General features: G+C 49.5%; 42 non-coding genes and 14 pseudogenes across 42 annotated transcripts; all 56 read right to left on the reverse strand.

Annotated features, from left to right (window-relative positions):
• Nucleotides 1-75: 75 nt before the first annotated feature.
• Nucleotides 76-194, reverse strand: LOC149755040 (5S ribosomal RNA; annotated as a pseudogene).
• Nucleotides 195-441: 247 nt separating this feature from the next.
• Nucleotides 442-560, reverse strand: LOC149755041 (5S ribosomal RNA). Its single transcript, XR_016402403.1, has one exon. It is a non-coding gene; the product is annotated as a 5S ribosomal RNA (ribosomal RNA).
• A 247-nt stretch (nucleotides 561-807) lies between these two features.
• LOC149755042 (5S ribosomal RNA) lies at nucleotides 808-926 on the reverse strand. Its single transcript, XR_016409142.1, has one exon. It is a non-coding gene; the product is annotated as a 5S ribosomal RNA (ribosomal RNA).
• Nucleotides 927-1,173: 247 nt separating this feature from the next.
• On the reverse strand, nucleotides 1,174-1,292 carry LOC149755043 (5S ribosomal RNA). Its single transcript, XR_016408048.1, has one exon. It is a non-coding gene; the product is annotated as a 5S ribosomal RNA (ribosomal RNA).
• A 247-nt stretch (nucleotides 1,293-1,539) lies between these two features.
• On the reverse strand, nucleotides 1,540-1,658 carry LOC149755044 (5S ribosomal RNA). The gene has a single exon (XR_016403203.1). It is a non-coding gene; the product is annotated as a 5S ribosomal RNA (ribosomal RNA).
• A 247-nt stretch (nucleotides 1,659-1,905) lies between these two features.
• Nucleotides 1,906-2,024, reverse strand: LOC149755045 (5S ribosomal RNA). Its single transcript, XR_016402404.1, has one exon. It is a non-coding gene; the product is annotated as a 5S ribosomal RNA (ribosomal RNA).
• A 246-nt stretch (nucleotides 2,025-2,270) lies between these two features.
• On the reverse strand, nucleotides 2,271-2,389 carry LOC149755046 (5S ribosomal RNA). Its single transcript, XR_016406755.1, has one exon. It is a non-coding gene; the product is annotated as a 5S ribosomal RNA (ribosomal RNA).
• A 247-nt stretch (nucleotides 2,390-2,636) lies between these two features.
• On the reverse strand, nucleotides 2,637-2,755 carry LOC149755047 (5S ribosomal RNA; annotated as a pseudogene).
• A 247-nt stretch (nucleotides 2,756-3,002) lies between these two features.
• LOC149755048 (5S ribosomal RNA) lies at nucleotides 3,003-3,121 on the reverse strand. The gene has a single exon (XR_016402953.1). It is a non-coding gene; the product is annotated as a 5S ribosomal RNA (ribosomal RNA).
• A 247-nt stretch (nucleotides 3,122-3,368) lies between these two features.
• On the reverse strand, nucleotides 3,369-3,487 carry LOC149755049 (5S ribosomal RNA). The gene has a single exon (XR_016406756.1). It is a non-coding gene; the product is annotated as a 5S ribosomal RNA (ribosomal RNA).
• A 247-nt stretch (nucleotides 3,488-3,734) lies between these two features.
• Nucleotides 3,735-3,853, reverse strand: LOC149755050 (5S ribosomal RNA; annotated as a pseudogene).
• A 247-nt stretch (nucleotides 3,854-4,100) lies between these two features.
• Nucleotides 4,101-4,219, reverse strand: LOC149755051 (5S ribosomal RNA). The gene has a single exon (XR_016405207.1). It is a non-coding gene; the product is annotated as a 5S ribosomal RNA (ribosomal RNA).
• A 247-nt stretch (nucleotides 4,220-4,466) lies between these two features.
• On the reverse strand, nucleotides 4,467-4,585 carry LOC149755052 (5S ribosomal RNA). The gene has a single exon (XR_016408049.1). It is a non-coding gene; the product is annotated as a 5S ribosomal RNA (ribosomal RNA).
• Nucleotides 4,586-4,832: 247 nt separating this feature from the next.
• LOC149755053 (5S ribosomal RNA) lies at nucleotides 4,833-4,951 on the reverse strand. The gene has a single exon (XR_016405058.1). It is a non-coding gene; the product is annotated as a 5S ribosomal RNA (ribosomal RNA).
• Nucleotides 4,952-5,198: 247 nt separating this feature from the next.
• On the reverse strand, nucleotides 5,199-5,317 carry LOC149755054 (5S ribosomal RNA). The gene has a single exon (XR_016406757.1). It is a non-coding gene; the product is annotated as a 5S ribosomal RNA (ribosomal RNA).
• A 247-nt stretch (nucleotides 5,318-5,564) lies between these two features.
• On the reverse strand, nucleotides 5,565-5,683 carry LOC149755055 (5S ribosomal RNA; annotated as a pseudogene).
• Nucleotides 5,684-5,930: 247 nt separating this feature from the next.
• On the reverse strand, nucleotides 5,931-6,049 carry LOC149755056 (5S ribosomal RNA). The gene has a single exon (XR_016403058.1). It is a non-coding gene; the product is annotated as a 5S ribosomal RNA (ribosomal RNA).
• A 247-nt stretch (nucleotides 6,050-6,296) lies between these two features.
• On the reverse strand, nucleotides 6,297-6,415 carry LOC149755057 (5S ribosomal RNA). The gene has a single exon (XR_016406758.1). It is a non-coding gene; the product is annotated as a 5S ribosomal RNA (ribosomal RNA).
• A 247-nt stretch (nucleotides 6,416-6,662) lies between these two features.
• Nucleotides 6,663-6,781, reverse strand: LOC149755058 (5S ribosomal RNA; annotated as a pseudogene).
• Nucleotides 6,782-7,028: 247 nt separating this feature from the next.
• LOC149755059 (5S ribosomal RNA) lies at nucleotides 7,029-7,147 on the reverse strand. Its single transcript, XR_016405208.1, has one exon. It is a non-coding gene; the product is annotated as a 5S ribosomal RNA (ribosomal RNA).
• A 247-nt stretch (nucleotides 7,148-7,394) lies between these two features.
• On the reverse strand, nucleotides 7,395-7,513 carry LOC149755060 (5S ribosomal RNA). Its single transcript, XR_016408050.1, has one exon. It is a non-coding gene; the product is annotated as a 5S ribosomal RNA (ribosomal RNA).
• A 247-nt stretch (nucleotides 7,514-7,760) lies between these two features.
• Nucleotides 7,761-7,879, reverse strand: LOC149755061 (5S ribosomal RNA). The gene has a single exon (XR_016405059.1). It is a non-coding gene; the product is annotated as a 5S ribosomal RNA (ribosomal RNA).
• Nucleotides 7,880-8,126: 247 nt separating this feature from the next.
• Nucleotides 8,127-8,245, reverse strand: LOC149755062 (5S ribosomal RNA). Its single transcript, XR_016408051.1, has one exon. It is a non-coding gene; the product is annotated as a 5S ribosomal RNA (ribosomal RNA).
• Nucleotides 8,246-8,492: 247 nt separating this feature from the next.
• On the reverse strand, nucleotides 8,493-8,611 carry LOC149755063 (5S ribosomal RNA). Its single transcript, XR_016403688.1, has one exon. It is a non-coding gene; the product is annotated as a 5S ribosomal RNA (ribosomal RNA).
• A 247-nt stretch (nucleotides 8,612-8,858) lies between these two features.
• Nucleotides 8,859-8,977, reverse strand: LOC149755064 (5S ribosomal RNA). Its single transcript, XR_016406137.1, has one exon. It is a non-coding gene; the product is annotated as a 5S ribosomal RNA (ribosomal RNA).
• Nucleotides 8,978-9,223: 246 nt separating this feature from the next.
• On the reverse strand, nucleotides 9,224-9,342 carry LOC149755065 (5S ribosomal RNA). The gene has a single exon (XR_016407204.1). It is a non-coding gene; the product is annotated as a 5S ribosomal RNA (ribosomal RNA).
• Nucleotides 9,343-9,589: 247 nt separating this feature from the next.
• On the reverse strand, nucleotides 9,590-9,708 carry LOC149755066 (5S ribosomal RNA; annotated as a pseudogene).
• A 246-nt stretch (nucleotides 9,709-9,954) lies between these two features.
• Nucleotides 9,955-10,073, reverse strand: LOC149755067 (5S ribosomal RNA). Its single transcript, XR_016402405.1, has one exon. It is a non-coding gene; the product is annotated as a 5S ribosomal RNA (ribosomal RNA).
• A 247-nt stretch (nucleotides 10,074-10,320) lies between these two features.
• LOC149755068 (5S ribosomal RNA) lies at nucleotides 10,321-10,439 on the reverse strand. The gene has a single exon (XR_016409153.1). It is a non-coding gene; the product is annotated as a 5S ribosomal RNA (ribosomal RNA).
• A 247-nt stretch (nucleotides 10,440-10,686) lies between these two features.
• LOC149755069 (5S ribosomal RNA) lies at nucleotides 10,687-10,805 on the reverse strand. The gene has a single exon (XR_016407670.1). It is a non-coding gene; the product is annotated as a 5S ribosomal RNA (ribosomal RNA).
• Nucleotides 10,806-11,052: 247 nt separating this feature from the next.
• Nucleotides 11,053-11,171, reverse strand: LOC149755070 (5S ribosomal RNA; annotated as a pseudogene).
• Nucleotides 11,172-11,417: 246 nt separating this feature from the next.
• LOC149755071 (5S ribosomal RNA) lies at nucleotides 11,418-11,536 on the reverse strand. The gene has a single exon (XR_016402406.1). It is a non-coding gene; the product is annotated as a 5S ribosomal RNA (ribosomal RNA).
• Nucleotides 11,537-11,783: 247 nt separating this feature from the next.
• On the reverse strand, nucleotides 11,784-11,902 carry LOC149755072 (5S ribosomal RNA). Its single transcript, XR_016402179.1, has one exon. It is a non-coding gene; the product is annotated as a 5S ribosomal RNA (ribosomal RNA).
• Nucleotides 11,903-12,149: 247 nt separating this feature from the next.
• On the reverse strand, nucleotides 12,150-12,268 carry LOC149755073 (5S ribosomal RNA). Its single transcript, XR_016407672.1, has one exon. It is a non-coding gene; the product is annotated as a 5S ribosomal RNA (ribosomal RNA).
• A 247-nt stretch (nucleotides 12,269-12,515) lies between these two features.
• LOC149755074 (5S ribosomal RNA) lies at nucleotides 12,516-12,634 on the reverse strand (annotated as a pseudogene).
• A 247-nt stretch (nucleotides 12,635-12,881) lies between these two features.
• On the reverse strand, nucleotides 12,882-13,000 carry LOC149755075 (5S ribosomal RNA). Its single transcript, XR_016405476.1, has one exon. It is a non-coding gene; the product is annotated as a 5S ribosomal RNA (ribosomal RNA).
• Nucleotides 13,001-13,247: 247 nt separating this feature from the next.
• Nucleotides 13,248-13,366, reverse strand: LOC149755076 (5S ribosomal RNA; annotated as a pseudogene).
• A 395-nt stretch (nucleotides 13,367-13,761) lies between these two features.
• Nucleotides 13,762-13,880, reverse strand: LOC149755077 (5S ribosomal RNA). The gene has a single exon (XR_016405498.1). It is a non-coding gene; the product is annotated as a 5S ribosomal RNA (ribosomal RNA).
• A 247-nt stretch (nucleotides 13,881-14,127) lies between these two features.
• LOC149755078 (5S ribosomal RNA) lies at nucleotides 14,128-14,246 on the reverse strand. Its single transcript, XR_016404582.1, has one exon. It is a non-coding gene; the product is annotated as a 5S ribosomal RNA (ribosomal RNA).
• Nucleotides 14,247-14,493: 247 nt separating this feature from the next.
• On the reverse strand, nucleotides 14,494-14,612 carry LOC149755079 (5S ribosomal RNA). Its single transcript, XR_016408648.1, has one exon. It is a non-coding gene; the product is annotated as a 5S ribosomal RNA (ribosomal RNA).
• Nucleotides 14,613-14,859: 247 nt separating this feature from the next.
• On the reverse strand, nucleotides 14,860-14,978 carry LOC149755080 (5S ribosomal RNA; annotated as a pseudogene).
• Nucleotides 14,979-15,224: 246 nt separating this feature from the next.
• Nucleotides 15,225-15,343, reverse strand: LOC149755081 (5S ribosomal RNA). Its single transcript, XR_016403168.1, has one exon. It is a non-coding gene; the product is annotated as a 5S ribosomal RNA (ribosomal RNA).
• A 247-nt stretch (nucleotides 15,344-15,590) lies between these two features.
• LOC149755082 (5S ribosomal RNA) lies at nucleotides 15,591-15,709 on the reverse strand. The gene has a single exon (XR_016406759.1). It is a non-coding gene; the product is annotated as a 5S ribosomal RNA (ribosomal RNA).
• Nucleotides 15,710-15,956: 247 nt separating this feature from the next.
• LOC149755083 (5S ribosomal RNA) lies at nucleotides 15,957-16,075 on the reverse strand (annotated as a pseudogene).
• A 247-nt stretch (nucleotides 16,076-16,322) lies between these two features.
• On the reverse strand, nucleotides 16,323-16,441 carry LOC149755084 (5S ribosomal RNA). The gene has a single exon (XR_016402407.1). It is a non-coding gene; the product is annotated as a 5S ribosomal RNA (ribosomal RNA).
• Nucleotides 16,442-16,688: 247 nt separating this feature from the next.
• On the reverse strand, nucleotides 16,689-16,807 carry LOC149755085 (5S ribosomal RNA). The gene has a single exon (XR_016408053.1). It is a non-coding gene; the product is annotated as a 5S ribosomal RNA (ribosomal RNA).
• A 247-nt stretch (nucleotides 16,808-17,054) lies between these two features.
• Nucleotides 17,055-17,173, reverse strand: LOC149755086 (5S ribosomal RNA). The gene has a single exon (XR_016405060.1). It is a non-coding gene; the product is annotated as a 5S ribosomal RNA (ribosomal RNA).
• Nucleotides 17,174-17,420: 247 nt separating this feature from the next.
• Nucleotides 17,421-17,539, reverse strand: LOC149755087 (5S ribosomal RNA). The gene has a single exon (XR_016408054.1). It is a non-coding gene; the product is annotated as a 5S ribosomal RNA (ribosomal RNA).
• Nucleotides 17,540-17,786: 247 nt separating this feature from the next.
• Nucleotides 17,787-17,905, reverse strand: LOC149755088 (5S ribosomal RNA). Its single transcript, XR_016403690.1, has one exon. It is a non-coding gene; the product is annotated as a 5S ribosomal RNA (ribosomal RNA).
• A 247-nt stretch (nucleotides 17,906-18,152) lies between these two features.
• On the reverse strand, nucleotides 18,153-18,271 carry LOC149755089 (5S ribosomal RNA). The gene has a single exon (XR_016406138.1). It is a non-coding gene; the product is annotated as a 5S ribosomal RNA (ribosomal RNA).
• Nucleotides 18,272-18,517: 246 nt separating this feature from the next.
• On the reverse strand, nucleotides 18,518-18,636 carry LOC149755090 (5S ribosomal RNA). Its single transcript, XR_016402106.1, has one exon. It is a non-coding gene; the product is annotated as a 5S ribosomal RNA (ribosomal RNA).
• Nucleotides 18,637-18,883: 247 nt separating this feature from the next.
• Nucleotides 18,884-19,002, reverse strand: LOC149755091 (5S ribosomal RNA; annotated as a pseudogene).
• A 246-nt stretch (nucleotides 19,003-19,248) lies between these two features.
• Nucleotides 19,249-19,367, reverse strand: LOC149755092 (5S ribosomal RNA). The gene has a single exon (XR_016402409.1). It is a non-coding gene; the product is annotated as a 5S ribosomal RNA (ribosomal RNA).
• Nucleotides 19,368-19,614: 247 nt separating this feature from the next.
• On the reverse strand, nucleotides 19,615-19,733 carry LOC149755093 (5S ribosomal RNA). The gene has a single exon (XR_016405477.1). It is a non-coding gene; the product is annotated as a 5S ribosomal RNA (ribosomal RNA).
• A 247-nt stretch (nucleotides 19,734-19,980) lies between these two features.
• LOC149755094 (5S ribosomal RNA) lies at nucleotides 19,981-20,099 on the reverse strand (annotated as a pseudogene).
• A 395-nt stretch (nucleotides 20,100-20,494) lies between these two features.
• LOC149755095 (5S ribosomal RNA) lies at nucleotides 20,495-20,613 on the reverse strand (annotated as a pseudogene).
• Between the last annotated feature and the right edge of the window lie 67 nt (nucleotides 20,614-20,680).

A 20,680-nucleotide genomic window follows, 5' to 3' on the forward strand; every position in this document is an offset into this window, starting at 1 on the left:
GGAGTGGAAAAGCCAAAAGCCGAAAAATTAAAAATAAATATTATCAAAAAATAAAAAAGCGGGCAAAAAATTAAAGGGGTGCAACACGAGGACTTCCCAGAGGGTCACCCATCCTAGTACTACTCTCGCCCAAGCATGCTTAACTGCGGAGTTCTGATGGAATCTGGTGCATTAGTGCTGGTATGATCGTACCCATTACATGCCCTTCGAAACTCCCTTTTATGACAAAGCAGCAGACCTCGACGGCCCGAGACATTCGCGCCGGCGGGGCCGTTCTGGCGTAGGATTCAACGCGCTGGTCCCGCTATGCTGCATGGCACCGCCAGTCTCCGGACTCAGTTTATTTTCGGGGAAAAAAAATTATCCGAAGAGGAAAAGCCAAAGGCCGAAAAATTAAAAATAAATATTATCAAAAAATAAAAAAGCGGGCAAAAAATAAAAGGGGTGCAACACGAGGACTTTCCATAGGGTCACCCATCCTAGTACTACCCTCGCCCAAGCACGCTTAACTGCGGAGTTCTGATGGGATCCGGTGCATTAGTGCTGGTATGATCGCACCCATGACATGCCCTTCGAAACTCCCTTTTATGACAAAGCAGCCGACCTCGACGGCCCGAGACATTCGCGCCGCCGGGGCCGTTCTGGCGTAGGATTCAACGCGCTGGTCCCGCTATGCTGCATGGCACCGCCAGTCTCCGGACTCAGTTTATTTTTGGGAAAAAAAAATTATCCGAAGAGGAAAAGCCAAAAGCCGAAAAATTAAAAATAAATATTAACAAAAAATAAAAAAGCGGGCAAAAAATAAAAGGGGTGCAACACGAGGACTTCCCAGGGGGTCACCCATCCTAGTACTACTCTCGCCCAAGCACGCTTAACTGCGGAGTTCAGATGGGATCCGGTGCATTAGTGCTGGTATGATCGCACCCATGACAAGCCCTTCGAAACCCCCTTTTATGACAAAGCAGCAGGTCTCGACGGCCCGAGACATTCGCACCGCCGGGGCCGTTCTGGCGTAGGATTCAACGCGCTGGTCCCGCTATGCTGCATGGCACTGCCAGTCTCCGGACTCAGTTTATTTTCGGAGGAAAAAAATTATCCGAAGCGGAAAAGCCAAAAGCCGAAAAATTAAAAATAAATATTATCAAAACATAAAAAAAGGGGCAAAAAATAAAAGGGGTGCAACACGAGGACTTCCCAGGTGGTCACCCATCCTAGTGCTACTCTCGCCCAAGCACGCTTAACTGCGGAGTTTTGATGGGATCCGGTGCATTAGTGCTGGTATGATCGCACCCATGACATGCCCTTCGAAACTCCCTTTTATGACAAAGCAGCCGACCTCGACGGCCCGAGACATTCGCGCTGCCGGGGCCGTTCTGGCGTAGGATTCAACGCGCTGGTCCCGCTATGCTGCATGGCACCGCCAGTCTCCGGACTCAGTTTATTTTCGGGGGAAAAAAATTATCCGAAGTGGAAAAGCCAAAAGCCGAAAAATTAAAAATAAATATTATCAAAAAATAAAAAAACGGGCAAAAAATAAATGGGGTGCAACACGAGGACTTCCCGGGGGGTCACCCATCCTAGTACTACTCTCGCCCAAGCACGCTTAACTGCAGAGTTCTGATGGGATCCGGTGCATTAGTGCTGGTATGATCGCACCCATGACAAGCCCTTCGAAACTCCGTTTTATGACAAAGCAGCCGGTCTCGACGGCCCGAGACATTCGCGCCGCTAGGGCCGTTCTGGCGTAGGATTCAACGCGCTGGTCCCGCTATGCTGCATGGCACCGCCAGTCTCCGGACTCAGTTTATTTTCGGGGAAAAAAAATTATCCGAAGAGGAAAAGCCAAAGGCCAAAAAATTAAAAATAAATATTATCAAAAAATAAAAAAGCGGGCAAAAAATTAAAGGGGTGCAACACGAGGACTTTCCATAGGGTCACCCATCCTAGTACTACCCTCGCCCAAGCACGCTTAACTGCGGAGTTCTGATGGGATCCGGTGCATTAGTGCTGGTATGATCGCACCCATGACATGCCCTTCGAAACTCCCTTTTATGACAAAGCAGCCGACCTCGACGGCCCGAGACATTCGCGCCGCCGGGGCCGTTCTGGCGTAGGATTCAACGCGCTGGTCCCGCTATGCTGCATGGCACCGCCAGTCTCCGGACTCAGTTTATTTTCGGGGGAAAAAATTATCCGAAGAGGAAAAGCCAAAAGCCGAAAAATTAAAAATAAATATTATCAAAAAATAAAAAAGCGGGCAAAAAATAAAAGGGGGGCAACACGAGGACTTCCCAGGGGGTCACCCATCCTTGTACTACTCTCGCCCAAGCACGCTTAACTGCGGAGTTCTGATGGGATCCGGTGCATTAGTGCTGGTATGATCACACCCATGACAAGCCCTTCGAAACTCCCTTTTATGACAAAGCAGCAGACCTCGACGGCCCGAGACATTCGCGCCGCCGGGGCCGTTCTGGCGTAGAATTCAACGCGCTGGTCCCGCTATGCTGCATGGCACCGCCTGTCTCCGAACTCAGTTTATTTTGGGAGGAAAAAAATTATCCAGAGTGGAAAAGCCAAAAGCCGAAAAATTAAAAATAAATATTATCAAAAAATAAAAAAGCGGGCAAAAAATTAAAGGGGTGCAACACGAGGACTTCCCAGAGGGTCACCCATCCTAGTACTACTCTCGCCCAAGCATGCTTAACTGCGGAGTTCTGATGGAATCTGGTGCATTAGTGCTGGTATGATCGTACCCATTACATGCCCTTCGAAACTCCCTTTTATGACAAAGCAGCAGACCTCGACGGCCCGAGACATTCGCGCCGGCGGGGCCGTTCTGGCGTAGGATTCAACGCGCTGGTCCCGCTATGCTGCATGGCACCGCCAGTCTCCGGACTCAGTTTATTTTCGGGGAAAAAAAATTATCCGAAGAGGAAAAGCCAAAGGCCGAAAAATTAAAAATAAATATTATCAAAAAATAAAAAAGCGGGCAAAAAATAAAAGGGGTGCAACACGAGGACTTCCCATAGGGTCACCCATCCTAGTACTACCCTCGCCCAAGCACGCTTAACTGCGGAGTTCTGATGGGATCCGGTGCATTAGTGCTGGTATGATCGCACCCATGACATGCCCTTCGAAACTCCCTTTTATGACAAAGCAGCAGACCTCGACCGCCCGAGACATTCGCGCTGCCGGGGCCGTTCTGGCGTAGGATTGAACGCGCTGGTCCCGCTATGCGGCATGGCACCGCCAGTCTCCGGACTCAGTTTATTGTCGGGGGAAAAAAATTATCCGAAGAGGAAAAGCCAAAAGCCGAAAAATTAAAAATAAATATTATCAAAAAATAAAAAAGCGGGCAAAAAATAAAAGGGGGGCAACACGAGGACTTCCCAGGGGGTCACCCATCCTTGTACTACTCTCGCCCAAGCACGCTTAACTGCGGAGTTCTGATGGGATCCGGTGCATTAGTGCTGGTATGATCACACCCATGACAAGCCCTTCGAAACTCCCTTTTATGACAAAGCAGCAGACCTCGACGGCCCGAGACATTCGCGCCGCCGGGGCCGTTCTGGCATAGAATTCAACGCGCTGGTCCCGCTATGCTGCATGGCACCACCTGTCTCCGAACTCAGTTTATTTTGGGAGGAAAAAAATTATCCGGAGTGGAAAAGCCAAAAGCCGAAAAATTAAAAATAAATATTATCAAAAAATAAAAAAGCGGGCAAAAAATTAAAGGGGTGCAACACGAGGACTTCCCAGAGGGTCACCCATCCTAGTACTACTCTCGCCCAAGCATGCTTAACTGCGGAGTTCTGATGGAATCTGGTGCATTAGTGCTGGTATAATCGTACCCATTACATGCCCTTCGAAACTCCCTTTTATGACAAAGCAGCAGACCTCGACGGCCCGAGACATTCGCGCCGGCGGGGCCGTTCTGGCGTAGGATTCAACGCGCTGGTCCCGCTATGCTGCATGGCACCGCCAGTCTCCGGACTCAGTTTATTTTCGGGGAAAAAAAATTATCCGAAGAGGAAAAGCCAAAGGCCGAAAAATTAAAAATAAATATTATCAAAAAATAAAAAAGCGGGCAAAAAATAAAAGGGGTGCAACACGAGGACTTTCCATAGGGTCACCCATCCTAGTACTACCCTCACCCAAGCACGCTTAACTGCGGAGTTCTGATGGGATCCGGTGCATTAGTGCTGGTATGATCGCACCCATGACATGCCCTTCGAAACTCCCTTTTATGACAAAGCAGCCGACCTCGACGGCCCGAGACATTCGCGCCGCCGGGGCCGTTCTGGCGTAGGATTCAACGCGCTGGTCCCGCTATGCTGCATGGCACCGCCAGTCTCCGGACTCAGTTTATTTTCGGGGGAAAAAAATTATCCGAAGTGGAAAAGCCAAAAGCCGAAAAATTAAAAATAAATATTATCAAAAAATAAAAAAAGGGGCAAAAAATAAAAGGGGTGCAACACGAGGACTTCCCAGGTGGTCACCCATCCTAGTGCTACTCTCGCCCAAGCACGCTTAACTGCGGAGTTTTGATGGGATCCGGTGCATTAGTGCTGGTATGATCGCACCCATGACGTGCCCTTCGAAACTCCCTTTTATGACAAAGCAGCCGACCTCGACGGCCCGAGACATTCGCGCCGCCGGGGCCGTTCTGGCGTAGGATTCAACGCGCTGGTCCCGCTATGCTGCATGGCACCGCCAGTCTCCGGACTCAGTTTATTTTCGGGGGAAAAAAATTATCCGAAGTGGAAAAGCCAAAAGCCGAAAAATTAAAAATAAATATTATCAAAAAATAAAAAAACGGGCAAAAAATAAATGGGGTGCAACACGAGGACTTCCCGGGGTGTCACCCATCCTAGTACTACCCTCGCCCAAGCACGCTTAACTGCGGAGTTCTGATGGGATCCGGTGCGTTAGTGCCGGTATGATCGCACCCATGACATGCCCTTCGAAACTCCCTTTTATGACAAAGCAGCCGACCTCGATGGCCCGAGACATTCGCGCCGCCGGGGCCGTTCTGGCGTAGGATTCAACGCGCTGGTCCCGCTATGCTGCATGGCACAGCCAGTCTCCGGACTCAGTTTATTTTCGGGGGAAAAAAATTATCCGAAGTGGAAAAGCCAAAAGCCGAAAAATTAAAAATAAATATTATCAAAAAATAAAAAAGCGGGCAAAAAATAAAAGGGGGGCAACACGAGGACTTCCCAGGGGGTCACCCATCCTTGTACTACTCTCGCCCAAGCACGCTTAACTGCGGAGTTCTGATGGGATCCGGTGCATTAGTGCTGGTATGATCACACCCATGACAAGCCCTTCGAAACTCCCTTTTATGACAAAGCAGCAGACCTCGACGGCCCGAGACATTCGCGCCGCCGGGGCCGTTCTGGCGTAGAATTCAACGCGCTGGTCCCGCTATGCTGCATGGCACCGCCTGTCTCCGAACTCAGTTTATTTTGGGAGGAAAAAAATTATCCAGAGTGGAAAAGCCAAAAGCCGAAAAATTAAAAATAAATATTATCAAAAAATAAAAAAGCGGGCAAAAAATTAAAGGGGTGCAACACGAGGACTTCCCAGAGGGTCACCCATCCTAGTACTACTCTCGCCCAAGCATGCTTAACTGCGGAGTTCTGATGGAATCTGGTGCATTAGTGCTGGTATGATCGTACCCATTACATGCCCTTCGAAACTCCCTTTTATGACAAAGCAGCAGACCTCGACGGCCCGAGACATTCGCGCCGGCGGGGCCGTTCTGGCGTAGGATTCAACGCGCTGGTCCCGCTATGCTGCATGGCACCGCCAGTCTCCGGACTCAGTTTATTTTCGGGGAAAAAAAATTATCCGAAGAGGAAAAGCCAAAGGCCGAAAAATTAAAAATAAATATTATCAAAAAATAAAAAAGCGGGCAAAAAATAAAAGGGGTGCAACACGAGGACTTCCCATAGGGTCACCCATCCTAGTACTACCCTCGCCCAAGCACGCTTAACTGCGGAGTTCTGATGGGATCCGGTGCATTAGTGCTGGTATGATCGCACCCATGACATGCCCTTCGAAACTCCCTTTTATGACAAAGCAGCAGACCTCGACCGCCCGAGACATTCGCGCTGCCGGGGCCGTTCTGGCGTAGGATTGAACGCGCTGGTCCCGCTATGCGGCATGGCACCGCCAGTCTCCGGACTCAGTTTATTGTCGGGGGAAAAAAATTATCCGAAGAGGAAAAGCCAAAAGCCGAAAAATTAAAAATAAATATTATCAAAAAATAAAAAAGCGGGCAAAAAATAAAAGGGGGGCAACACGAGGACTTCCCAGGGGGTCACCCATCCTTGTACTACTCTCGCCCAAGCACGCTTAACTGCGGAGTTCTGATGGGATCCGGTGCATTAGTGCTGGTATGATCACACCCATGACAAGCCCTTCGAAACTCCCTTTTATGACAAAGCAGCAGACCTCGACGGCCCGAGACATTCGCGCCGCCGGGGCCGTTCTGGCATAGAATTCAACGCACTGGTCCCGCTATGCTGCATGGCACCACCTGTCTCCGAACTCAGTTTATTTTGGGAGGAAAAAAATTATCCGGAGTGGAAAAGCCAAAAGCCGAAAAATTAAAAATAAATATTATCAAAAAATAAAAAAGCGGGCAAAAAATTAAAGGGGTGCAACACGAGGACTTCCCAGAGGGTCACCCATCCTAGTACTACTCTCGCCCAAGCATGCTTAACTGCGGAGTTCTGATGGAATCTGGTGCATTAGTGCTGGTATAATCGTACCCATTACATGCCCTTCGAAACTCCCTTTTATGACAAAGCAGCAGACCTCGACGGCCCGAGACATTCGCGCCGGCGGGGCCGTTCTGGCGTAGGATTCAACGCGCTGGTCCCGCTATGCTGCATGGCACCGCCAGTCTCCGGACTCAGTTTATTTTCGGGGAAAAAAAATTATCCGAAGAGGAAAAGCCAAAGGCCGAAAAATTAAAAATAAATATTATCAAAAAATAAAAAAGCGGGCAAAAAATAAAAGGGGTGCAACACGAGGACTTTCCATAGGGTCACCCATCCTAGTACTACCCTCACCCAAGCACGCTTAACTGCGGAGTTCTGATGGGATCCGGTGCATTAGTGCTGGTATGATCGCACCCATGACATGCCCTTCGAAACTCCCTTTTATGACAAAGCAGCCGACCTCGACGGCCCGAGACATTCGCGCCGCCGGGGCCGTTCTGGCGTAGGATTCAACGCGCTGGTCCCGCTATGCTGCATGGCACCGCCAGTCTCCGGACTCAGTTTATTTTCGGGGGAAAAAAATTATCCGAAGTGGAAAAGCCAAAAGCCGAAAAATTAAAAATAAATATTATCAAAAAATAAAAAAAGGGGCAAAAAATAAAAGGGGTGCAACACGAGGACTTCCCAGGTGGTCACCCATCCTAGTGCTACTCTCGCCCAAGCACGCTTAACTGCGGAGTTTTGATGGGATCCGGTGCATTAGTGCTGGTATGATCGCACCCATGACGTGCCCTTCGAAACTCCCTTTTATGACAAAGCAGCCGACCTCGACGGCCCGAGACATTCGCGCCGCCGGGGCCGTTCTGGCGTAGGATTCAACGCGCTGGTCCCGCTATGCTGCATGGCACCGCCAGTCTCCGGACTCAGTTTATTTTCGGGGGAAAAAAATTATCCGAAGTGGAAAAGCCAAAAGCCGAAAAATTAAAAATAAATATTATCAAAAAATAAAAAAACGGGCAAAAAATAAATGGGGTGCAACACGAGGACTTCCCGGGGTGTCACCCATCCTAGTACTACCCTCGCCCAAGCACGCTTAACTGCGGAGTTCTGATGGGATCCGGTGCGTTAGTGCCGGTATGATCGCACCCATGACATGCCCTTCGAAACTCCCTTTTATGACAAAGCAGCCGACCTCGATGGCCCGAGACATTCGCGCCGCCGGGGCCGTTCTGGCGTAGGATTCAACGCGCTGGTCCCGCTATGCTGCATGGCACAGCCAGTCTCCGGACTCAGTTTATTTTCGGGGGAAAAAAATTATCCGAAGTGGAAAAGCCAAAAGCCGAAAAATTAAAAATAAATATTATCAAAAAATAAAAAAAGGGGCAAAAAATAAAAGGGGTGCAACACGAGGACTTCCCAGGTGGTCACCCATCCTAGTGCTACTCTCGCCCAAGCACGCTTAACTGCGGAGTTTTGATGGGATCCGGTGCATTAGTGCTGGTATGATCGCACCCATGACATGCCCTTCGAAACTCCCTTTTATGACAAAGCAGCCGACCTCGACGGCCCGAGACATTCGCGCCGCCGGGGCCGTTCTGGCGTAGGATTCAACGCGCTGGTCCCGCTATGCTGCATGGCACCGCCAGTCTCCGAACTCAGTTTATTTTCGGGAGAAAAAAATTATCCGAAGTGGAAAAGCCAAAAGCCGAAAAATTAAAAATAAATATTATCAAAAAATAAAAAAAGGGGCAAAAAATAAATGGGGTGCAACACGAGGACTTCTCGGGGGGTCACCCATCCTAGTACTACTCTCGCCCAAGCACGCTTAACTGCAGAGTTCTGATGGGATCCGGTGCATTAGTGCTGGTATGATCGCACCCATGACAAGCCCTTCGAAACTCCGTTTTATGACAAAGCAGCCGGTCTCGACGGCCCGAGACATTCGCGCCGCCAGGGCCGTTCTGGCGTAGGATTCAACGCGCTGGTCCCGCTATGCTGCATGGCACAGCCAGTCTCCGGACTCAGTTTATTTTCGGGGAGAAAAAATTATCCGAAGAGGAAAAGCCAAAGGCCGAAAAATTAAAAATAAATATTACCAAAAAATAAAAAAGCGGGCAAAAAATAAAAGGGGTGCAACACGAGGACTTTCCATAGGGTCACCCATCCTAGTACTACCCTCGCCTAAGCACGCTTAACTGCGGAGTTCTGATGGGATCCGGTGCATTAGTGCTGGTATGATCGCACCCATGACATGCCCTTCGAAACTCCCTTTTATGACAAAGCAGCCGACCTCGACGGCCCGCGACATTCGCGCCGCCGAGGCCGTTCTGGCGTAGGATTCAACGCGCTGGTCCCGCTATGCTGCATGGCACCGCCAGTCTCCGGACTCAGTTTATTTTCGGGGAAAAAAATTATCCGAAGAGGAAAAGCCAAAAGCCGAAAAATTAAAAATAAATATTATCAAAAAATAAAAAAGCGGGCAAAAAATAAAAGGGGGGCAACACGAGGACTTCCCAGGGGGTCACCCATCCTTGTACTTCTCTCGCCCAAGCACGCTTAACTGCGGAGTTCTGATGGGATCCGGTGCATTAGTGCTGGTATGATCACACCCATGACAAGCCCTTCGAAACTCCCTTTTATGACAAAGCAGCAGACCTCGACGGCCCGAGACATTCGCGCCGCCGGGGCCGTTCTGGCGTAAAATTCAACACGCTGGTCCCGCTATGCTGCATGGCACCGCCTGTCTCCGAACTCAGTTTATTTTGGGAGGAAAAAAATTATCCGGAGTGGAAAAGCCAAAAGCCGAAAAATTAAAAATAAATATTATCAAAAAATAAAAAAGCGGGCAAAAAATTAAAGGGGTGCAACACGAGGACTTCCCAGAGGGTCACCCATCCTAGTACTACTCTCGCCCAAGCATGCTTAACTGCGGAGTTCTGATGGAATCTGGTGCATTAGTGCTGGTATGATCGTACCCATTACATGCCCTTCGAAACTCCCTTTTATGACAAAGCAGCAGACCTCGACGGCCCGAGACATTCGCGCCGGCGGGGCCGTTCTGGCGTAGGATTCAACGCGCTGGTCCCGCTATGCTGCATGGCACCGCCAGTCTCCGGACTCAGTTTATTTTCAGGGAAAAAAATTATCCGAAGAGGAAAAGCCAAAGGCCGAAAAATTAAAAATAAATATTATCAAAAAATAAAAAAGCGGGCAAAAAATAAAAGGGGTGCAACACGAGGACTTTCCATAGGGTCACCCATCCTAGTACTACCCTCGCCCAAGCACGCTTAACTGCGGAGTTCTGATGGGATCCGGTGCATTAGTGCTGGTATGATCGCACCCATGACATGCCCTTCGAAACTCCCTTTTATGACAAAGCAGCCGACCTCGACGGCCCGAGACATTCGCGCCGCCGGGGCCGTTCTGGCGTAGGATTCAACGCGCTGGTCCCGCTATGCTGCATGGCACCGCCAGTCTCCGGACTCAGTTTATTTTCGGGGAAAAAAAATTATCCGAAGAGGAAAAGCCAAAAGCCAAAAAATTAAAAATAAATATTAACAAAAAATAAAAAAGCGGGCAAAAAATAAAAGGGGTGCAACACGAGGACTTCCCAGGGGGTCACCCATCCTAGTACTACTCTCGCCCAAGCACGCTTAACTGCGGAGTTCAGATGGGATCCGGTGCATTAGTGCTGGTATGATCGCACCCATGACAAGCCCTTCGAAACTCCCTTTTATGACAAAGCAGCAGGTCTCGACGGCCCGAGACATTCGCACCGCCGGGGCCGTTCTGGCATAGGATTCAACGCGCTGGTCCCGCTATGCGGCATGGCACCGCCAGTCTCCGGACTCAGTTTATTGTCGGAGGAAAAAAATTATCAGAAGAGGAAAAGCCAAAAGCCGAAAAATTAAAAATAAATATTATCAAAAAATAAAAAAGCGGGCAAAAAATAAAAGGGGGGCAACACGAGGACTTCCCAGGGGGTCACCCATCCTTGTACTATTCTCGCCCAAGCACGCTTAACTGCGGAGTTCTGATGGGATCCGGTGCATTAGTGCTGGTATGATCACACCCATGACAAGCCCTTCGAAACTCCCTTTTATGACAAAGCAGCAGACCTCGACGGCCCGAGACATTCGCGCCGCCGGGGCCGTTCTGGCGTAGAATTCAACGCGCTGGTCCCGCTATGCTGCATGGCACCGCCTGTCTCCGAGCTCAGTTTATTTTGGGAGGAAAAAAATTATCCGGAGTGGAAAAGCCAAAAGCCGAAAAATTAGAAATAAATATTATCAAAAAATAAAAAAGCAGGCAAAAAATTAAAGGGGTGCAACACGAGGACTTCCCAGAGGGTCACCCATCCTAGTACTACTCTCGCCCAAGCATGCTTAACTGCGGAGTTCTGATGGAATCTGGTGCATTAGTGCTGGTATGATCGTACCCATTACATGCCCTTCGAAACTCCCTTTTATGACAAAGCAGCAGACCTCGACGGCCCGAGACATTCGCGCCGGCGGGGCCGTTCTGGCGTAGGATTCAACGCGCTGGTCCCGCTATGCTGCATGGCACCGCCAGTCTCCGGACTCAGTTTATTTTCAGGGAAAAAAATTATCCGAAGAGGAAAAGCCAAAGGCCGAAAAATTAAAAATAAATATTATCAAAAAATAAAAAAGCGGGCAAAAAATAAAAGGGGTGCAACACGAGGACTTTCCATAGGGTCACCCATCCTAGTACTACCCTCGCCCAAGCACGCTTAACTGCGGAGTTCTGATGGGATCCGGTGCATTAGTGCTGGTATGATCGCACCCATGACATGCCCTTCGAAACTCCCTTTTATGACAAAGCAGCCGACCTCGACGGCCCGAGACATTCGCGCCGCCGGGGCCGTTCTGGCGTAGGATTCAACGCGCTGGTCCCGCTATGCTGCATGGCACCGCCAGTCTCCGGACTCAGTTTATTTTCGGGGAAAAAAAATTATCCGAAGAGGAAAAGCCAAAAGCCGAAAAATTAAAAATAAATATTAACAAAAAATAAAAAAGCGGGCAAAAAATAAAAGGGGTGCAACACGAGGACTTCCCAGGGGGTCACCCATCCTAGTACTACTCTCGCCCAAGCACGCTTAACTGCGGAGTTCAGATGGGATCCGGTGCATTAGTGCTGGTATGATCGCTCCCATGACAAGCCCTTCGAAACTCCCTTTTATGACAAAGCAGCAGGTCTCGACGGCCCGAGACATTCGCACCGCCGGGGCCGTTCTGGCATAGGATTCAACGCGCTGGTCCCGCTATGCGGCATGGCACCGCCAGTCTCCGGACTCAGTTTATTGTCGGAGGAAAAAAATTATCCGAAGAGGAAAAGCCAAAAGCCGAAAAATTAAAAATAAATATTATCAAAAAATAAAAAAGCGGGCAAAAAATAAAAGGGGGGCAACACGAGGACTTCCCAGGGGGTCACCCATCCTTGTACTATTCTCGCCCAAGCACGCTTAACTGCGGAGTTCTGATGGGATCCGGTGCATTAGTGCTGGTATGATCACACCCATGACAAGCCCTTCGAAACTCCCTTTTATGACAAAGCAGCAGACCTCGACGGCCCGAGACATTCGCGCCGTCGGGGCCGTTCTGGCGTAGAATTCAACGCGCTGGTCCCGCTATGCTGCATGGCACCGCCTGTCTCCGAACTCAGTTTATTTTGGGAGGAAAAAAATTATCCGGAGTGGAAAAGCCAAAAGCCGAAAAATTAAAAATAAATATTATCAAAAAATAAAAAAGCAGGCAAAAAATTAAAGGGGTGCAACACGAGGACTTCCCAGAGGGTCACCCATCCTAGTACTACTCTCGCCCAAGCATGCTTAACTGCGGAGTTCTGATGGAATCTGGTGCATTAGTGCTGGTATGATCGTACCCATTACATGCCCTTCGAAACTCCCTTTTATGACAAAGCAGCAGACCTCGACGGCCCGAGACATTCGCGCCGGCGGGGCCGTTCTGGCGTTGGATTCAACGCGCTGGTCCCGCTATGCTGCATGGCACCGCCAGTCTCCGGACTCAGTTTATTTTCGGAGAAAAAAAATTGTCCGAATAGGAAAAGCCAAAGGCCGAAAAATTAAAAATAAATATTATCAAAAAATAAAAAAGCGGGCAAAAAATAAAAGGGCTGCAACACGAGGACTTTCCATAGGGTCACCCATCCTAGTACTACCCTCGCCCAAGCACGCTTAACTGCGGAGTTCTGATGGGATCCGGTGCATTAGTGCTGGTATGATCGCACCCATGACATGCCCTTCGAAACTTCCTTTTATGACAAAGCAGCAGACCTCGACCGCCCGAGACATTCGCGGTGCCGGGGCCGTTCTGGCGTAGGATTCAACGCACTGGTCCCGCTATGCGGCATGGCACCGCCAGTCTCCGGACTCAGTTTATTGTCGGGGGAAAAAAATTATCCGAAGAGGAAAAGCCAAAAGCCGAAAAATTAAAAATAAATATTATCAAAAAATAAAAAAGCGGGCAAAAAATAAAAGGGGGGCAACACGAGGACTTCCCAGAGGGTCACCCATCCTAGTACTACTCTCGCCCAAGCATGCTTAACTGCGGAGTTCTGATGGAATCTGGTGCATTAGTGCTGGTACGATCGTACCCATTACATGCCCTTCGAAACTCCCTTTTATGACGAAGCAGCAGACCTCGACGGCCCGAGACATTCGCGCCGGCGGGGCCGTTCTGGCGTAGGATTCAACGCGCTGGTCCCGCTATGCTGCATGGCACCGCCAGTCTCCGGACTCAGTTTATTTTCGGGGAAAAAAAATTATCCGAATAGGAAATGCAGCAGACCTCGACCGCCCGAGACATTCGCGGTGCCGGGGCCGTTCTGGCGTAGGATTCAACGCGCTGGTCCCGCTATGCGGCATGGCACCGCCAGTCTCCGGACTCAGTTTATTGTCGGGGGAAAAAAATTATCCGAAGAGGAAAAGCCAAAAGCCGAAAAATTAAAAATAAATATTATCAAAAAATAAAAAAGCGGGCAAAAAATAAAAGGGGTGCAACACGAGGACTTTCCATAGGGTCACCCATCCTAGTACTACCCTCGCCCAAGCACGCTTAACTGCGGAGTTCTGATGGGATCCGGTGCATTAGTGCTGGTACGATCGCACCCATGACATGCCCTTCGAAACTCCCTTTTATGACAAAGCAGCCGACCTCGACGGCCTGAGACATTCGCGCCGCCGGGGCCGTTCTGGCGTAGGATTCAACGTGCTGGTCCCGCTATGCTGCATGGCACCGCCAGTCTCCGGACTCAGTTTATTTTCGGAGAAAAAAAATTATCCGAAGAGGAAAAGCCAAAAGCCGAAAAATTAAAAATAAATATTAACAAAAAATAAAAAAGCGGGCAAAAAATAAAAGGGGTGCAACACGAGGACTTCCCAGGGGGTCACCCATCCTAGTACTACTCTCGCCCAAGCACGCTTAACTGCGGAGTTCAGATGGGATCCGGGGCATTAGTGCTAGTATGATCGCACCCATGACAAGCCCTTCGAAACTCCCTTTTATGACAAAGCAGCAGGTCTCGACGGCCCGAGACATTCGCACCGCCGGGGCCGTTCTGGCGTAGGATTCAACGCGCTGGTCCCGCTATGCGGCATGGCACCGCCAGTCTCCGGACTCAGTTTATTGTCGGGGGAAAAAAATTATCCGAAGAGGAAAAGCCAAAAGCCGAAAAATTAAAAATAAATATTATCAAAAAATAAAAAAGCGGGCAAAAAATAAAAGGGGGGCAACACGAGGACTTCCCAGGGGGTCACCCATCCTTGTACTACTCTCGCCCAAGCACGCTTAACTGCGGAATTCTGATGGGATCCGGTGCATTAGTGCTGGTATGATCACACCCATGACAAGCCCTTCGAAACTCCCTTTTATGACAAAGCAGCAGACCTCGACGGCCCGAGACATTCGCGCCGCCGGGGCCGTTCTGGCGTAGAATTCAACGCGCTGGTCCCGCTATGCTGCATGGCACCGCCTGTCTCCGAACTCAGTTTATTTTGGGAGGAAAAAAATTATCCGGAGTGGAAAAGCCAAAAGCCGAAAAATTAAAAATAAATATTATCAAAAAATAAAAAAGCGGGCAAAAAATTAAAGGGGTGCAACACGAGGACTTCCCAGAGGGTCACCCATCCTAGTACTACTCTCGCCCAAGCATGCTTAACTGCGGAGTTCTGATGGAATCTGGTGCATTAGTGCTGGTATGATCGTACCCATTACATGCCCTTCGAAACTCCCTTTTATGACAAAGCAGCAGACCTCGACGGCCCGAGACATTCGCGCCGGCGGGGCCGTTCTGGCGTAGGATTCAACGCGCTGGTCCCGCTATGCTGCATGGCACCGCCAGTCTCCGGGCTCAGTTTATTTTCGGGGAAAAAAATTATCCGAAGAGGAAAAGCCAAAGGCCGAAAAATTAAAAATAAATATTATCAAAAAATAAAAAAGCGGGCAAAAAATAAAAGGGGTGCAACACGAGGACTTCCCATAGGGTCACCCATCCTAGTACTACCCTCGCCCAAGCACGCTTAACTGCGGAGTTCTGATGGGATCCGGTGCATTAGTGCTGGTATGATCGCACCCATGACATGCCCTTCGAAACTCCCTTTTATGACAAAGCAGCAGACCTCGACCGCCCGAGACATTCGCGCTGCCGGGGCCGTTCTGGCGTAGGATTGAACGCGCTGGTCCCGCTATGCGGCATGGCACCGCCAGTCTCCGGACTCAGTTTATTGTCGGGGGAAAAAAATTATCCGAAGAGGAAAAGCCAAAAGCCGAAAAATTAAAAATAAATATTATCAAAAAATAAAAAAGCGGGCAAAAAATAAAAGGGGGGCAACACGAGGACTTCCCAGGGGGTCACCCATCCTTGTACTACTCTCGCCCAAGCACGCTTAACTGCGGAGTTCTGATGGGATCCGGTGCATTAGTGCTGGTATGATCACACCCATGACAAGCCCTTCGAAACTCCCTTTTATGACAAAGCAGCAGACCTCGACGGCCCGAGACATTCGCGCCGCCGGGGCCGTTCTGGCATAGAATTCAACGCGCTGGTCCCGCTATGCTGCATGGCACCACCTGTCTCCGAACTCAGTTTATTTTGGGAGGAAAAAAATTATCCGGAGTGGAAAAGCCAAAAGCCGAAAAATTAAAAATAAATATTATCAAAAAATAAAAAAGCGGGCAAAAAATTAAAGGGGTGCAACACGAGGACTTCCCAGAGGGTCACCCATCCTAGTACTACTCTCGCCCAAGCATGCTTAACTGCGGAGTTCTGATGGAATCTGGTGCATTAGTGCTGGTATAATCGTACCCATTACATGCCCTTCGAAACTCCCTTTTATGACAAAGCAGCAGACCTCGACGGCCCGAGACATTCGCGCCGGCGGGGCCGTTCTGGCGTAGGATTCAACGCGCTGGTCCCGCTATGCTGCATGGCACCGCCAGTCTCCGGACTCAGTTTATTTTCGGGGAAAAAAAATTATCCGAAGAGGAAAAGCCAAAGGCCGAAAAATTAAAAATAAATATTATCAAAAAATAAAAAAGCGGGTAAAAAATAAAAGGGGTGCAACACGAGGACTTTCCATAGGGTCACCCATCCTAGTACTACCCTCGCCCAAGCACGCTTAACTGCGGAGTTCTGATGGGATCCGGTGCATTAGTGCTGGTATGATCGCACCCATGACATGCCCTTCGAAACTCCCTTTTATGACAAAGCAGCCGACCTCGACGGCCCGAGACATTCGCGCCGCCGGGGCCGTTCTGGCGTAGGATTCAACGCGCTGGTCCCGCTATGCTGCATGGCACCGCCAGTCTCCGGACTCAGTTTATTTTCGGGGGAAAAAAATTATCCGAAGTGGAAAAGCCAAAAGCCGAAAAATTAAAAATAAATATTATCAAAAAATAAAAAAAGGGGCAAAAAATAAAAGGGGTGCAACACGAGGACTTCCCAGGTGGTCACCCATCCTAGTGCTACTCTCGCCCAAGCACGCTTAACTGCGGAGTTTTGATGGGATCCGGTGCATTAGTGCTGGTATGATCGCACCCATGACGTGCCCTTCGAAACTCCCTTTTATGACAAAGCAGCCGACCTCGACGGCCCGAGACATTCGCGCCGCCGGGGCTGTTCTGGCGTAGGATTCAACGCGCTGGTCCCGCTATGCTGCATGGCACCGCCAGTCTCCGGACTCAGTTTATTTTCGGGGGAAAAAAATTATCCGAAGTGGAAAAGCCAAAAGCCGAAAAATTAAAAATAAATATTATCAAAAAATAAAAAAACGGGCAAAAAATAAATGGGGTGCAACACGAGGACTTCCCGGGGTGTCACCCATCCTAGTACTACCCTCGCCCAAGCACGCTTAACTGCGGAGTTCTGATGGGATCCGGTGCGTTAGTGCCGGTATGATCGCACCCATGACATGCCCTTCGAAACTCCCTTTTATGACAAAGCAGCCGACCTCGATGGCCCGAGACATTCGCGCCGCCGGGGCCGTTCTGGCGTAGGATTCAACGCGCTGGTCCCGCTATGCTGCATGGCACAGCCAGTCTCCGGACTCAGTTTATTTTCGGGGGAAAAAAATTATCCGAAGTGGAAAAGCCAAAAGCCGAAAAATTAAAAATAAATATTATCAAAAAATAAAAAAAGGGGCAAAAAATAAAAGGGGTGCAACACGAGGACTTCCCAGGTGGTCACCCATCCTAGTGCTACTCTCGCCCAAGCACGCTTAACTGCGGAGTTTTGATGGGATCCGGTGCATTAGTGCTGGTATGATCGCACCCATGACATGCCCTTCGAAACTCCCTTTTATGACAAAGCAGCCGACCTCGACGGCCCGAGACATTCGCGCCGCCGGGGCCGTTCTGGCGTAGGATTCAACGCGCTGGTCCCGCTATGCTGCATGGCACCGCCAGTCTCCGAACTCAGTTTATTTTCGGGAGAAAAAAATTATCCGAAGTGGAAAAGCCAAAAGCCGAAAAATTAAAAATAAATATTATCAAAAAATAAAAAAAGGGGCAAAAAATAAATGGGGTGCAACACGAGGACTTCTCGGGGGGTCACCCATCCTAGTACTACTCTCGCCCAAGCACGCTTAACTGCAGAGTTCTGATGGGATCCGGTGCATTAGTGCTGGTATGATCGCACCCATGACAAGCCCTTCGAAACTCCGTTTTATGACAAAGCAGCCGGTCTCGACGGCCCGAGACATTCGCGCCGCCAGGGCCGTTCTGGCGTAGGATTCAACGCGCTGGTCCCGCTATGCTGCATGGCACAGCCAGTCTCCGGACTCTGTTTATTTTCGGGGAGAAAAAATTATCCGAAGAGGAAAAGCCAAAGGCCGAAAAATTAAAAATAAATATTACCAAAAAATAAAAAAGCGGGCAAAAAATAAAAGGGGTGCAACACGAGGACTTTCCATAGGGTCACCCATCCTAGTACTACCCTCGCCTAAGCACGCTTAACTGCGGAGTTCTGATGGGATCCGGTGCATTAGTGCTGGTATGATCGCACCCATGACATGCCCTTCGAAACTCCCTTTTATGACAAAGCAGCCGACCTCGACGGCCCGCGACATTCGCGCCGCCGAGGCCGTTCTGGTGTAGGATTCAACGCGCTGGTCCCGCTATGCTGCATGGCACCGCCAGTCTCCGGACTCAGTTTATTTTCGGGGAAAAAAATTATCCGAAGAGGAAAAGCCAAAGGCCGAAAAATTAAAAATAAATATTAACAAAAAATAAAAAAGCGGGCAAAAAATAAAAGGGGGGCAACACGAGGACTTCCCAGGGGGTCACCCATCCTAGTACTACTCTCGCCCAAGCACGCTTAACTGCGGAGTTCAGATGGGATCCGGTGCATTAGTGCTGGTATGATCGCACCCATGACAAGCCCTTCGAAACTCCCTTTTATGACAAAGCAGCAGACCTCGACGGCCCGAGACATTCGCGCCGCCGGGGCCGTTCTGGCGTAAAATTCAACACGCTGGTCCCGCTATGCTGCATGGCACCGCCTGTCTCCGAACTCAGTTTATTTTGGGAGGAAAAAAATTATCCGGAGTGGAAAAGCCAAAAGCCGAAAAATTAAAAATAAATATTATCAAAAAATAAAAAAGCGGGCAAAAAATTAAAGGGGTGCAACACGAGGACTTCCCAGAGGGTCACCCATCCTAGTACTACTCTCGCCCAAGCATGCTTAACTGCGGAGTTCTGATGGAATCTGGTGCATTAGTGCTGGTATGATCGTACCCATTACATGCCCTTCGAAACTCCCTTTTATGACAAAGCAGCAGACCTCGACGGCCCGAGACATTCGCGCCGGCGGGGCCGTTCTGGCGTAGGATTCAACGCGCTGGTCCCGCTATGCTGCATGGCACCGCCAGTCTCCGGACTCAGTTTATTTTCAGGGAAAAAAATTATCCGAAGAGGAAAAGCCAAAGGCCGAAAAATTAAAAATAAATATTATCAAAAAATAAAAAAGCGGGCAAAAAATAAAAGGGGTGCAACACGAGGACTTTCCATAGGGTCACCCATCCTAGTACTACCCTCGCCCAAGCACGCTTAACTGCGGAGTTCTGATGGGATCCGGTGCATTAGTGCTGGTATGATCGCACCCATGACATGCCCTTCGAAACTCCCTTTTATGACAAAGCAGCCGACCTCGACGGCCCGAGACATTCGCGTCGCCGGGGCCGTTCTGGCGTAGGATTCAACGCGCTGGTCCCGCTATGCTGCATGGCACCGCCAGTCTCCGGACTCAGTTTATTTTCGGAGAAAAAAAATTGTCCGAATAGGAAAAGCCAAAGGCCGAAAAATTAAAAATAAATATTATCAAAAAATAAAAAAGCGGGCAAAAAATAAAAGGGCTGCAACACGAGGACTTTCCATAGGGTCACCCATCCTAGTACTACCCTCGCCCAAGCACGCTTAACTGCGGAGTTCTGATGGGATCCGGTGCATTAGTGCTGGTATGATCGCACCCATGACATGCCCTTCGAAACTCCCTTTTATGACAAAGCAGCAGACCTCGACGGCACGAGACATTCGCGGTGCCGGGGCCGTTCTGGCGTAGGATTCAACGCGCTGGTCCCGCTATGCGGCATGGCACCGCCAGTCTCCGGACTCAGTTTATTTTCGGAGAAAAAAAATTATCCGAATAGGAAAAGCCAAAGGCCGAAAAATTAAAAATAAATATTATCAAAAAATAAAAAAGCGGGCAAAAAATAAAAGGGCTGCAACACGAGGACTTTCCATAGGGTCACCCATCCTAGTACTACTCTCGCCCAAGCATGCTTAACTGCGGAGTTCTGATGGAATCTGGTGCATTAGTGCTGGTACGATCGTACCCATTACATGCCCTTCGAAACTCCCTTTTATGACAAAGCAGCAGACCTCGACGGCCCGAGACATTCGCGCCGGCGGGGCCGTTCTGGCGTAGGATTCAACGCGCTGGTCCCGCTATGCTGCATGGCACCGCCAGTCTCCGGACTCAGTTTATTTTCGGGGAAAAAAAATTATCCGAATAGGAAAAGCAGCAGACCTCGACCGCCCGAGACATTCGCGGTGCCGGGGCCGTTCTGGCGTAGGATTCAACGCGCTGGTCCCGCTATGCGGCATGGCACCGCCAGTCTCCGGACTCAGTTTATTGTCGGGGGAAAAAAATTATCCGAAGAGGAAAAGCCAAAAGCCGAAAAATTAAAAATAAATATTATCAAAAAATAAAAAAGCGGGCAAAAAATAAAAGGGGGGCAACACGAGGACTTCCCAGAGGGTCACCCATCCTAGTACTACTCTCGCCCAAGCATGCTTAACTGCGGAGTTCTGATGGAATCTGGTGCATTAGTGCTGGTATGATCGTACCCATTACATGCCCTTCGAAACTCCCTTTTATGACAAAGCAGCAGACCTCGACGGCCCGAGACATTCGCG

This window comes from Phoenix dactylifera, chromosome 4 (genome assembly GCF_051530095.1).
Source record: "Phoenix dactylifera cultivar Ajwa chromosome 4, Ajwa_hap1_PhDact_Kaust_v1.1, whole genome shotgun sequence".
NCBI lineage: Eukaryota > Viridiplantae > Streptophyta > Magnoliopsida > Arecales > Arecaceae > Phoenix > Phoenix dactylifera.